At 43.7% G+C, this 14,368-nt stretch overlaps 1 pseudogene; it reads left to right on the forward strand.

Annotated features, from left to right (window-relative positions):
- Positions 1 to 6,153: 6,153 nt before the first annotated feature.
- Positions 6,154 to 7,205, forward strand: LOC129008684 (olfactory receptor 52Z1P-like; annotated as a pseudogene).
- The last annotated feature ends 7,163 nt before the right edge of the window (positions 7,206 to 14,368 follow it).

Genomic DNA, 14,368 nt, shown 5'->3' on the forward strand with positions numbered 1-14,368 from the left:
GGAATTTTATTGTCTGTCTTGTCCTTTTTATTTTCTGCCTTGCTTGGGGTATTTCCCATCCTGGAGGTGTTAGGTGTTTCCTTGAGTTTTCTGAGTCTGTGGGGCTCAACCTCTCTTACTAGAGATTTCTTGCACCCTTTCCCCTGGAGGTTCTGTGGGGCTCAACCTCTCCTACTAGAGATTTCTTGCACCCTTTCCCTGGAGGCTAAACACCCCCACCCCAGTGGAGGTTTCTTGCAATCCCCTGCTTTCGCATCTCACTTAACTGTGCATCTCATTCACACACTTTCAACCTCCAGGATGTCCCGACCGCCAAGGAAGTACACCACTGCCCCCATGGTTTTTCTTACCTTGGTTTGTGCACAAAGTTACCTGGCCACCATGGTATCTGTAGGCCTTTTCCTCCCCCATTGCTGAGCATTCAGGTTTATTTGTCACGCCAGGTGTGTTCCGATTCCTTACCCCTGAGGCCACCACAACGAGGCAGCAGGACGCATCTCCTCATGAGAGGTGATTGGAGACCCTTCCCTGGAGGAGAATGTGATCCCAGATGAGCCCCCAAATTGTTGGAAATAAGAGCTAAGAGTCACCAAGAGAATGAGCACTCAAACAGAGAACTTCTCAGCAAGGCAAAGTTTACTTCTGCAGAAGGGCGCTGCCTGCATCAGTCACAATTGCAAGAGCACACCAAAGAAAGAGGGAAAGGGTTTTTATCCCTAACACCATCCCTACCTTTGTGTCATATCCCCATGGGCTGGGGTTGGACCACACAATCTAAGCTATTGGCTATTTGTGAATATTTTCCTAAACAAGGAAGGGAAGGCGGATGTGAGTTTCAGGTTGGGACTGATGGGAAGAGTTGTTTACAAAGTGGGTAACTAAGCAGGTAACTATGGGTGAGGAGGTGCAAGGGAGTTGTTTTTAGGAACAAAGAAAAAGGAAGTTGAACAAGTTAAACCTTTGAAGAGGAACTCACTGAACCTTACAGAGTTTATAATTAATGCAGAAATAAAACATATTGACAACAATAACAAAAGCTGGCAGAGGGGAAATGAAAGTATCCTGTTATAAAAATCTCACACTATTTGTGAAGGACTTAATAGTACTTGTAGATAGATTGTGATAAGTTAAAGATAGGTACTATAAACCCTAAAGCAACCAAGAGGAAATAAGACAACAAGGAGGAACAACTAATAAACCAACAAAGGAGAGTAAATGAAATCACAAAAAGAAGATCCAAAGAAGGCATAAAAAAAGAGAAAAAGGGAGCTTTTTTAGTCCTATTTCCAAATTCCAGAGGACAAACTGGATGCCTCCCTGGAGGAGCAAGCCCCTGCCTCTGTGGTTCCCAGTTTTTCACAGCTGAGTACACACTGCACTCTCTGCCCTAATTTCTGAACCACCCAGAAGTAAATTCCTCACCAATCCCAGCTTGCATGTGCGTGCACACACACACACACACACACACACACACAGTCCCTAAATCAGATCCATGTCTTGACCACTAGGCTCTCCTATTGTCACCCAGAGCTCTTTCCTGACTTTGGGTACCCCCTAAGTGTCCATTTAACCTTCAAATTGCAAGAGCCCCTTCCCTCAGCTTAGCCCCAGGTCATCCTAGTCAGTGATATCCAGATTATGCCTGTTTATGCCCCTGGGATGGGACCTGTTCTGAAACCTCACTTGCTCTTCCTGAACCTCTAATGGCTCATCTGTAAAAGAGGGGAAATCCCTTAGCAGAAGTGATTGCTCTGTGAAAAATACCAAGAGCCATAGAGAAAAAAATGTTAGTACAGGGGCTGGCGCAGTGGCTCACACCTGTAATCCCAGCACTTTGGGAGGCTGAGGCGGGTGGATCACTTCAGGTCAGGAGTTCAAGACCAGCCTGGCCAACATGATGAAACCCTGTCTCTACTAAAAATACAAAAATTAGCTGGGTATGGTGGCAGGCACCTGTAATCCCAGCTACTCGGGAGGCTGAGGCAGGAGAATTGCTTGAACCCAAGAGGTGGAGGTTGCAGTGAGCCGAGATCAAGATTGTGCCACTGTACTCCAGCCTAGGCAACAGAGTGAGACTCTGTCTCAAAAAAAAAAAAAAAATTTGGACACTGTCACCTCCACCCGGCCCTCTCCTCAGGTCCTCTCTGAGGGAAAGATGGGTTCTTCTGGGTTTCTCCTTGTTTCCTCCTTTTGAGTGACCTTTGAAATGACTACCCTCTGGGAATCTCCTCAGGCTTCTCCCCTGGAGCCACAGGTCTAATTTTCCATCCCTCATAAATCAGCCTCATAGTGCCTTGGAGTTCGGCACTGACCTGACCTCCAGCCTTAGCTCCGCAGAGGCAAAACCAAAGACACTGCAGGCTGCAACCCAACTGGAGACTACTGCAGGCTGTCATGGTGAGGCAACAATAAATTTATGGGGGATTTGGAGAGAGGTAAACCTGAGATTGGAGCTGAACTCCACCTTTTACCATTGACATACCTAAGTCACTAAGTCATATCCCAGCCCTATCATTTAAAGGTATACCTATGATACTTTAAGAACATTAGTTAACCTCTCTAAATCTCAGTGTCTTCAGCTATAAACTGGGTTAATAAATAGTATTATGCATGCAGCCCTCTATATTCATGGGTCTGACTTCTGTAGGTTCAACCAACTGCAGATCAAAAATAGTCGAAAAGAAATTTAAAAATCAAGAATACAACAATAAAAAAATACAAAATTTAAAATACAGTATAACAGCTGGGCACGGTGGCTCACGTCTGTAATCCCAGCACTTTGGGAGGCCAAGGCGGGTAGATCACAAGGTCAGGAGATCGAGACCATCCTGGCTAACATGGTGAAAACCTGTCTCTACTAAAAATACAAAAAACTAGCTGGGCATGCTGGCAGGCACCTGTAGTCCCAGCTACTCAGGAGGCTGAGGCAGGAGAATGGCATGAACCCAGGAGGTGGAGCTTGCAGTTAGCCGAGATCGTGCCACTGCACTCCAGCCTGAGCGACAGAGTGAGACTCCGTCTCAAAAAAAAATATATATATATAGTATAACAACTATTTACCTAGCATTTATATTGTACTAGGTGTTACAAGTAATCTGGAAACAATTTAAAGTATATGGGAGGATGTGCATAGATTATATGTAAACTCTATGTAATTTTTAAACTTTTTTTAGTGACACAGATAATGGTACATATTTATGGGGTACATGGTGATGTTTTGATACATACAAGTATAGTTATTAGATCAGAGTAATTAGAATATCCATCATCTCAAATACGTCATTTCTTTGTCCTGAGAACATTTACTATCCTAGCTATTTGAAACTATATATATTGTTAACTGTAGTCATCCTACAGTGTATAGAACACTAGAACTTATTCCTACTATCTTGCTGTCATGTTGTATCTTTAATAAATCCCTCCCTATCCTTCCTTCCCCCCTACCTTCTCCAGCCTCAACTCCTCTGTGCTTTTACTTCTACAAGACCAAGACCAACTGTTTTTTAGCTTGTGCATAGGAGTAAGAACATGCAGTATTTAACTTTCTGTTCTTGGCTTATTTCGCTTAATATAATGTCCTCCACTTCCACTTATATTGCTGTGAATGACAAGACTGCATTCCTTTTTATGGCTGAATAATATTCCATTGTGTATATGTGCCATTCATCTGTTGTTAGACACCTAGGCTGATTCCATATTTTGGCTATTGTGAATAGTGCTGCAATAAACATGGTAAAATAGATGTCTCTTCAATATATTGATTTCCTTTCCTTTAGATAAACGCTCAGTAGTGGATTACTGGATCATATAGTAGCTCTAGTTGTAGTTTTTTGGGTTTGTTTTTTGCTTGTTTTTTGAGATAGGATCTCACTCTCATCCAAGCTGGAGAGCAGAGGCATGATCATAGCTCACTGTAGCCTCGACCTCCTGGGCTCAAGCAATCTTCCCGCCTCAGCCTCCTGAGTAGTCAGGATGACAGGTGCACACCACCAGGTCCAGATAATGTTTTTACTTTTTGTAGAGATGGGGTCTTGCTATGTTGCCCAAGCTGGTCTCAAACTCCTGGATTCAAGTGATCCTCCCACCTCAGCCTCCCAAAGTGGCTGGGATTACAGGCATAAGTCACTGCACCTAGCTATATTTGTAGTTTTTTGAGGAACGTCCATACTGTTCTCCATAGTGGCTTATTAATAGTTTATTGTATTATTAAAGTTTACAGTCCCAACAACAGTGTATATGAGTTCCCTTTTCTTTGCATCCTCTGCAGGATTTTTTTTTTTTTTTTTTTGTCTTTCTGATAATAGCCATCCTAACTGGGGTGAGAGCCTGCCTCATTGTGGTTTTGATTTGTATTTCCCTAATGATTAGGGATGTTGAGCATTTTTTCATATATTTATTGCCCTTTTATCTTTCTTTTGAGAAATTTCTGTTCAGATCATTTGCTCATTTTTAATCAATTGCTTTGTGGGGGGGTTGCTATTGAAATATTTGAGTTCCTTATATATTCTGGATATTAATCCTCTGTCAGATAAATAGCTGGCAAATATTTTCTCCCATTCTGTAGGTTGTCTTTTCACTCTGTTGATTATTTCCTTTGCTGTACAGAAGCTTTTTAATTTGATATAATCCCATTTGCTTATTTTTCTTTTGTTGCCTGTACTTTTGAGGTTATTCATAAAGTCTTTTCCCAGACCAATGTCTAAATCATTTCCCTGATCCATATTTTTTCTAGTAGTTTTATAGTTTTGGGTCCTACATTTAGGTCTTTAATCCATCTTGACTTGATTTTTGTATAGGATGAGAGGTAGGGCATCTAGTTTCATTCTTCTGCATATGGATATCCAGTTTTCCCAGCACCATTTTATATAAGGGACTTGAGCATCTGCAGATTTTGGTATCCACAGCAGGTCCTGGAACTAATCTCCCGCAGATAAGAAGGGACAGCTAAAGTTGTCTCTTAGGATTTCTGCAAGTATTAAAGAGATATCACATGGAAAACACTTGGAACCATGTCTGGCATGTAGCAAGTACTGAATAAATGCTAACTCTTCATATTGCTGCTGAGATTAAGAATGCTTGAAGTGACCAGGCGCAGTGGCTCATGCCTGGGAGGCTGAGGCAAGAGGGTTGCTTGAGCCCAGGAGTTCAAAAATAGCCTGGGCAAAATAGCAAGACCCTACCTCTTAAAAAAAAAAAAAAAAAAAAAAAAAAAGCTTGAAGACTGTTGAATGTTGCCTTGTTTGTGGAGTATCAGGTATGTAGAAGAGTCCTGGCCCCTGGCCAAAGCTTTGAAACAACTGCTGTAAGATCCCAATTAAATGTTCAGCCTCCTACTGTCTTCTTCCTGTTCCTCACGCACCTACTCAACAAGCAATTCTCAAGCCTGTCCTGCGCCTCTATGGTGGCTCTGTGCTTGGAGCTCCAGTGAGCCCACCAGAAGCATGCTATTATCCCTGCCCTCCTGGAACTTACATTCTGAAAGGAAAGCAAACTCATCATCCATGACACTGAGGACAAGGCCAGGCAGGAGGCACCACAGCCAATCTACAAGGACTTACGAAGGAAGCAGTCTCTGCAGCCTGTTTCTTGTGATCCAGGAAGACCAGAATTCTTCCTCAGCAACTTCCATCTCTCCTTGCCACAGTGTGTCCCAAGCACACAAGTGATGCCATCATTCCTGGCTGGTTCTTCTCTCCCTGTTAAGCCCCACTTGGGCTTTCCCAGCCTCCTTAGATCAAAGATTCTTCAAATACTTTCTCTTCCTCTAAATCAATAGTCTTCTTTTAACCTTTCTTGTTTTGCCTCTGGCTGTCATTCTTTTTCCCCTGTGTATACTACACCTACTTCTCCTCCTAATCTTTTACTGAGCAAATATCTGAAACATCACAAGTAAACAAGTATCTTGTAAGTTTACATTTCACATACATAAGGCCAAGAGCTCCCTGAGGACAAAGATTGTCTTGTTCAACTGTGTAGTTCCCACAACAACTGGCTTAGTACTTATCTGTGCCCCAAAGGAATACATACATGAAGAAGTGGGCTTTCATCACGAATTCCTCAGTGTCTACAACAGAAATAGGCTTTTTAAAATTGACCATTTTGTTCTAACAGTCTCTGATCCCCACTCTTGGTGCCAGCCCAGGGCCAAAGCTAATGGGTGAGGATGGAAATACAAGCACCTTCAACATCTCCTGCACCAACTTCTTCCTGGTGGGTTTCCCTGGACTTCACGTGTGGTGGCCCCTTCTGGTCCTGCCTCTTGCCTTCCTCTATGTGACTATCATCTCTGCCAATGCCCTGGTCATTCACACAGTGGTTGCCCAGCAAAATCTGTGTCAGCCTACGTATATGCTCATCACTGTGCTCCTGGCTGTCAACATTCGTGCTGCCACAGCCGTGATGCCTAAAATGCTGGAGGCTTTGTATATTATGCTAACCCCATATCGCTGCATGGCCGCCTGGCCTAGGTGTTCTTTATCTACTTCACCTTCCTCCTGGACTACAACTTCCTCTGGCCATGGCCCTGGACTGCTACGTGGCCATCTGCCACCCACTCTGCTATTCTGACCTGATGACCTCCCAGCTGCTGGGACTGCTAGCCATTCTTGCCTTGACACAGAGCCTGGGAGTGGCAGTGCCCTTGGTGGTGCTAACTGCAAAAGCCCGATTCTGCCGGACAGCAGTGATTCAACACTTCACCTGTGAGTACATTGCACTGCTGAGCATAGCTTGTGGAGACCTGACCTTCAACAACTGGCTAGGGCTGGCTATGTGGTTGGTCACTGTAACCTCTGATCTGGCCCTGCTGGGGACCTCCTACACCCACATCATCTATGCTGCCTTTCGGATCTCTTCTTGGGGAGCCCAAGCCAAGGCCTTACACACGTGTGGCTCCCACTTACTGGTCATCCTCTCCATCTACCTCTGGTCTTTCCACTTCCATCACCTTCTGAGTAGCCAAGACTGTGTCCCAGGATGTCCAGAATCTACTCAGTGCCATATACTTGCTGCTTCCAGGAGCCTTGAATCCTGTCATTTATGGGGTGAGGACTAGGGAGATCCAGCAACATGTAGAAAAGATGCTCTGTGGAAAGGAAACAGCCCAGAAGGCTGGGGAGAAGCCAAAGAGGCTGCAGAACATGAGACTGGAAACTGCCATGGTGAGGGACTTTACTAACTTGGGAAGTTGGGGCTATGATCTCTGAGAAGAGATAAGCAGGCAGTACTCAGGGACAGGCTCGAATTTCCTCAGCACATTATGGGCTCAACAGCAGGTTCCCTGTTGGTCAACTGTTGCTTGTTAAATTCTTAGAATGCTCTTTGTTTTCACCTCCAGTAATAAAATTGCATTTACCTATTTATCCTTCTTGGTTTATTTTCTCTGTCCTCCTCCCAACTCCTGAGGAAGTCCCAACTAATATCTGGATGTATAGGGCTTCACTAAGGAAGTCTTATAGAGCAAGTCATACAGACCACAACCTGCCCTGTCTGAACAACACCCAGTCTGAAACAAATAAACAGGCGGGCACTTCCCTGGAGCCCAGTCTCTCCCAAACATAGCCTAAGCTTGACATGAAGTTTATTCTGACTTAACACACAGGTCATCCTTGAGGCTTCCAGTCTAATCCAGGTAGCAGGCTGGGTTCTAGAGTCCAGTCAGTCCGAAACACAAGTGAGGTCCTTTCCTGAGATCCCCAAGCTGTGCAGGCACACAGGTCAGGTTTACCCTGCAATGTCCAGTCTAGCCCACACAAACAGGTCAGGTCCTGCCCAAGGGTCCCCAGTCTGACACACACCCAGACCAGGTCTTCTTCAGGGTCCCAGTCTGACCCAAAGACCAGAGTAGACCCTACCCTGGGAAACCCAAACTCAGCCAAACACACAGGTCACATTTTGAGGCCTCCATGCTGACCTCAGGCACACAGATAGGGTCCTGCACTGGAGCCCAAGTCTGACCCAAAAACCAGACTAAGCCCTCATCTGGGATCCAGATCAAAGTCAGAACCAAACCCATAGTCAGGCCATTCTTCCCATGACAGCCAATGTTGTCTACCTAAAAGCTAACCCCTGCTTAAAAGACTTCCACAGCTCTGGCTGGGCACAGTGGCTCACACCTGTAATCCCAGCACTTTGGGAGGCCGAGGCAGGCAGATCACTTGAGGCCAGGAGTTTGAGACCAGCCTGGCCAACATGGCGAAAGCCCGTCTCTACCAAAAATACAAAAATTAACCCGGTGTGGTGGCGTGCGCCTGTAGTCCAAGCTACTCGGAAGGCTGAAGCAAAAGAATCGCTTGAACCCAGGAGGCAGAGGCTGCAGTGAGCCAAGATCGAGCCACTGCACTCCAGCCTGGGCAACAGAGCGAAACTCTGTCTCAAAATTAAAACAAAAACAAAACAAAACAAAAAACCTTCCACAGCTCCTTATCATCTACAGAAGGGAAGAGTGTTCAGGTAATGTCCCAGAAAGGGGGTGCGGTGCCTGCACACTGCACAGAATCATCTACTAAACAAGCCTGAGTTTTCTCTTCCTCTGTCAGTTGATCATAGGGAACTCCCCATGAGGCCATAGGTGCAGGCTGGGGAAGAAAAGGGAGTGTAGCAGAACTGGAGACCTCGGGCTTTTGGGTCACTTCTTCATGGTCACTTGTGCCTTCAGGGTTTGCTTGAGCCTGATTTTGTATATATCACTTCCATTTGATGATGGACTGCTGCTGTGCATGCTCAATTTTATGGCAAGTTGAGTCAGACAACAGCCAACTCAAGTCACATGGTAATTTGGTGGCCTGTGGTTAAGTGTTCAGTCTCTACTAAGGCAAACCAAAAGCTGTTTCTCAAAAGGAGAGTAGTTATCCACAGGGGATGATGGCAGGGCTTTGGTCCAAAATCCTAAGGGCCTGTCCTGTGATTCACTTACAGGGGTCTGCCAAAGCCTCCAATGAGCATCTCTATCTGCCACTGCCACTTCAAGCACCACTGGATCTGATGGATCAGATGGCCCAAGTAGCAGAGAAACTTCCCTGGCAGGCTGGACCTGTGGCAGTGCCTTCTCTAGTTCTGGGCCCCAGAACTAGCAGCTTTTGGTAAACAGGATGGAGTAGCATGCCCCAGTGTGCTGCTCCAAACGAAACCTAAATTCAATGGGAGTAATTAGATTTCAGAGTGGCATGTGGAGGCACTCAATTGCCATAACCAAGCTGGAAATGGTTACCATGATTTTTTACCTCCAAGACTCAAAGAGGTACACTAAGTATCATGCCTCTTTCTTGCTTGTAGGAGGGGTCAGATGCAACAATTTATCCTTCACCTTAGAAAGGGTATCTCGACATGCCTCATACTAGATGCCTAGAAATTGCCCTGTGTAGAAGGTGGCCCTGAATTTTAGTGAGATTTCCCACCTTCTGACATGCAAGTATTCTACCAGTGAGTCTAGAGAAGTCACTACTTCTTGCTCACAGGTCCAATCGATAGAATGTCACCAACGCATTGGACCAGAGTGGTATCTCGTGGAACAGAAAGCTGATCAAAATCCTGTAAACTAAACTATGATATAGGGTTGGAGAGTTTATATACCCATGAGGCAGGACAGTGAAGGTGTATTGCTGGCCTTACCGGCTGAAAACAAACTTGTTTCTGGTGGTCTTTACTAAGGGGTATGGAGAAAAAAGCATTTGCCAGATCAATAGCTGCATATCAGGTATAAGGATATGTGTTAACTTGTTCAAGCAATAGAACTGCCTCTGGTTGGAGTCATCACCCAGTTAAGCTTATGATAATTCACTGTCTTTCTCCAAAATTTGTATTTTCTGCAAAGGCCAAACAGGTGAGTTGAATGGGGATGGGGTGGAAATTATTTCTGCATACTTTAAGACCTTGATGGTGGCACTAATTTCTGGCATCCTTCCAGGAATGCAATATTGATTTTGGTTTATCATTATCCTAGGTAGAGGCAGTTCTAGTGGCTTCCACTTGAACTTTCTCACTATAATAGCCCTCACTCAAGTCAGAATTGGTTCTCTGTGTCAGTTGCTGAGTGTATCTATTCCAATTACGCATTCCCGAACTGCATAGTGAAATAACCACAGGATGGTTTCAGGGATCCCTGGAGCCACTGTGAGACAGACTGGAGGTAAAACTCCATTGATTACCTGACCTCCATAAGCTCCTACTCCAATTGGAAGATCACAGTGACATTTTAATTTCCTGGAACTAGTGTCAGTTTAGAGTCTGTGTCCAGTAATCCTCAAAAGGTCTGATTATCTCTTTTTCCCAATGTAGTTACTAGTAAAAGGCCATAGATCCTTCTGGGAAAGGCTGGGAGAAAGATTTAACAGTATATATGTTTGATAGTGCAGTGGGATCCTTCCTCAAGGGGACTTGGTCTCCCTTTCATTCGAGGGGTTCTGGGTCTGTAAACCAGTTCAAATCTGGGAATTGATTGAGGGGCCATAATTCTGGTTTTATTATTCATATTAGACTTGTTCACTTAACCTAAAACTCTTCTGCTTATATAGATCAAGTTAGAATTTAATAGATTCCCCATGTATTTCACCTCGAGGAACTCCATGATCATCTAGCCAAACCATATCTCTGTGAGTCAGACTTTTTTTTTTTTGAGACAGAGTCTTGCTCTGTCACCTAGGCTAGAGTGCAGTGGCACAGTCTCAGCTCACTGCAGCCTCTGCCTTCTGGGTTCAAGCAATTCCCCTGCCTCAGCCTCCCAAGTAGCTTGGACTACAGATGCACGCCACCACACCAGGTTAATTTTTGTATTTTTGGTAGAGACAGGCTTTCACCATGTTGGCCAGGCTGATTTCAAACTCCTGGCCTCAAGTGATCTGCCTGCCTCGGCCTCCAAAAGTGCTGGGGATTACAGGTGTGAGCCACTGCATCTGGCCAAGTCAGACGATTCTGATTGCTGCTTTAACTCTGCTGTCCATTATAGTAACCATTCCCACCCTGCCTTTGGCAATTAAGTGTCTCTACCTGGCACCATGGGATCCAATTACTCCCACTGAATTTAGGTTTCCCAATTCAGTGGCAGCAATTTCCACTGTAATTTCAGACCTACAGAAAAGAGCAATCACAGAGGTCTTTAAGGATGCTGAGGCTTCCCTCACAAATTTACTTCTCATAGTCATGGTGAAGTGTCCTCCAGACTTCCCTCAGGGTGGGAGAGCTGGTCTTTTAAATGATAAATCCACTCTAACATTTCGATCTCCCTAAGCCTTTGAACTACTTCCTCTACAGTATACCAAGGCAGGACTGGCATTTCAACTTCACTTAGGGTAAATTTTGGTCCATATTTCAACCAACCAACCAACCAACTAGAGCAGGCGCTTTTTGATCCCCCATGCTACAATATTAAATCCAAAATCTCTGCTTTGTGGGCCCCTATCAATAAACTGAGCCTGATCCAACTTTATGTTCCTTCCACCATTATCACATATCCTTAATATCCATTTCCACACATATTCTCAAATGGGAAGAATCATGTAGTTCTTTTTGAGTGTAGCACACCTCCTCATAGGTCTCACTTTGTACCTCACCTTTGGGGCCTGCTGGGACTTGAATCTAGTTATAGGTTTAGAAACAAAGAGGGGTGGTCAGGGTGAGTCCTGAGGACAATCAGCAGTGTACTGTAAGGCAATTATCTCAGAGGAAGACATCAGTTTCCTCAGGGAAAGCAGTTAATGTCAATTAGGTATAATCAGTTTGGGTAAATCAGTTATCTCTGCTTCTACTGGCAATGAAGACTCATCAGAATTTAGAGATTCAATACTACCAGCTTCATCAGGATCTTCCCACATGTCACCATTCCAATTTTTCAGGATCCCATTCATTCCTAGTCAATATCCTCACTTTAATAGCAAAGGCACCCTGCAAGGCTTGGAATTCAATTTGCATTGTAACTCAGGCACTTGCAAAATGAGATTCTGGGTTTGGTTTCAGAAATCTCAACTCTGCAGCTACAGAACGTAAAGTTTCTTTCAAAGCAGAAACAGAAATGTTCAGGTCTAGTACTTAAGTTGAGAATTCAAATCACTAAAGTCATCCTTTTCTTTCTCCAATTTGTCCAGTGTAATTAAAAGCAACCAGCCAATCTTATTAGTGTGACAAAAAGTTTGAAGGTATCATATATCTGTCAAAACATTAACTGAACATGCACTAAAAGAACAAAGATTTTGGCGATCATACGTGACAAAGAATAGTCTGCAGAATTAGTTTGGGCTGGGCATGGTGGTTCACACTTGTAATGCCAGCACTTTGGGGGGCTGAGGTGGGTGGATCAGTTGAGGCCAGGAGTTCGACACCAGCCTGGCCAACATGGTGAAACCACATTTCTACTAAAAACACAAAATATAGCCAGGCATGGTGGCACACACCTGTAATCTCAGCTACTCAGGGGGCTAAGGCATGAGAATTGCCTGAATCCAGAGGCAGAGCATGCGGTGAGCTGAGATCACACCACTGCATTCTGGCCTGGGTGACACAGCGAGACACTGTCTTAAAAAAAAAAAAAAGTTTGGAAATGTCTCAAATGGAATACTACAGTCTTCAACATAGCAATGAAACAAAAAACAGTAAGCTCTGGAGTAGGAGAATCTGATTACTGGAGTTACCTCATTATAACAGTCAACTGCCCATTTTTCAACAACAAAAATCACAAGGCATACAAAAAAAAAAAAAGAAAGAAAGAAAACATGGCCCAAAGTAACAAGAAAAAATGATAGACACCATCCCTGAGAAAGCCAAGACATTGGATTTACTCAACAAAGACATTAAAACAACTGTATTAAATATACGCAAAGAGCTAAAGGAAAAGATGAACAAATAAGTAAAGGAAATCAGAAAAACGATTATTAACAAAATCAGAATATCAACAGAGACAAAAATTACAAAGAAGAATAAAAATTCTGGAGTTGAAAAGAATAACTGAAATGAAAAATTCACTAGAGGAGCACAACAATAGATTCGAGCAGGAAGAAGAATCAGAAAACTGGAAGATAGGACACTGAAATTATCAAGTCTGGGAATAGAAAGAAAAAATAAAGAAAAGTAAACAATGCCTAACAGACCTATGGAACACCATCAAGTAGACCAATAGATGCACTGTGGAAGTCCCTATAAAGAGAGGGAAAGGGGAAGAAAAATTATCTAAATAATGGCCAAAAACAACCCAAACTTAACAAAAGACATGAATCTACAAATCCAATAAGCCCAGTAAGTCCCAAGTAGGATAAACTCAGAGACCCACACCAAGACAATTATAATGAAATTGTCAAGTCATTAAGATGGCTATTATAAAAAATATGAGCTGGGTGTGGTAGCTCACACCTGTAACCCCAAGACTTTGAGAGGCTGAGATGGGAGGATCGTTTGAGCCCAGGAGATCAAGGCTGCAGTGAGCTATGATGGTACCACTGCACTCCAGCCTGGGCAACAGAGCAAGACCTTCTCTCAAAAAACAAAACAAAACAAAAACAAAAATGTGAAAAATAAGTGTTGGTGAAGATGTGGAGAAAATGATACCCTATTGTATTGCTGGCGGAAATGTAAAATAATGTAGCTGCTGTGGAAAAGTTTGGTAGTTCCTCAAAAAGTTAAAGATGGAATTACCATAATTTCCAGCAACTTCACCCCTGTATACATACCCAAACGAATTGAAAGCAGGAACTCAATAGATACTTTTAAGCCAATGTTCACAAGAGCTTTAGTCAAAATTCCTTAAAAGGAGGAAAGAACCCAAATGTCCATCAAAAGATAAGTGGATTAACAAAGTGTGGTAGTCCAGGTGTGGAGGCTTATGCATGTAATCCCAGCACTTTAGGAGGCCGAGGCAAGTAGATCCCTTGAGGCCAGAGTTTGAGACCAGCCTGGCCAACATGGTGAAATCCCGTCTCTACCAAAAATACAAAAATTAGCCAGGCATGGTGGCGCACACCTATAGTCCCAGCTACTTGGAAAGCTGAGACACAGGAATCACTTATCACTTGAACCCAGGAGGTAGACGCTGTGGTGAGCCAAGCCAAGATCGTGCAGCCTGGGTGATAGAGCAAGACTCTGTCTCAAAAAAAAAAAAAAAAAAACAAGTGTGGTATACATAAAGAATGAAATTTGGATAAATGCTATAACGTGGATAAACTGTGAAAACATTATGCTAAATGAAATAAGCCAGACATGTATTCCATTTATACGAGGTACCTAGAATAGGCATATTCATAGAGACAGAAAGTAGAATAGAGGTTACCAGGGATTTGGGGGGGGAAGGGGGAGTTAATGTTCTTATTGATACAGAGTTTCTGTTTGGGATGATGAAGTTCTGGAAACAAATAGTGGTGATGGTAGTATAACACTGTGAATGTGCTTA

This window comes from Pongo pygmaeus, chromosome 9 (assembly GCF_028885625.2).
Source record: "Pongo pygmaeus isolate AG05252 chromosome 9, NHGRI_mPonPyg2-v2.0_pri, whole genome shotgun sequence".
NCBI classification, from domain to species: domain Eukaryota; kingdom Metazoa; phylum Chordata; class Mammalia; order Primates; family Hominidae; genus Pongo; species Pongo pygmaeus.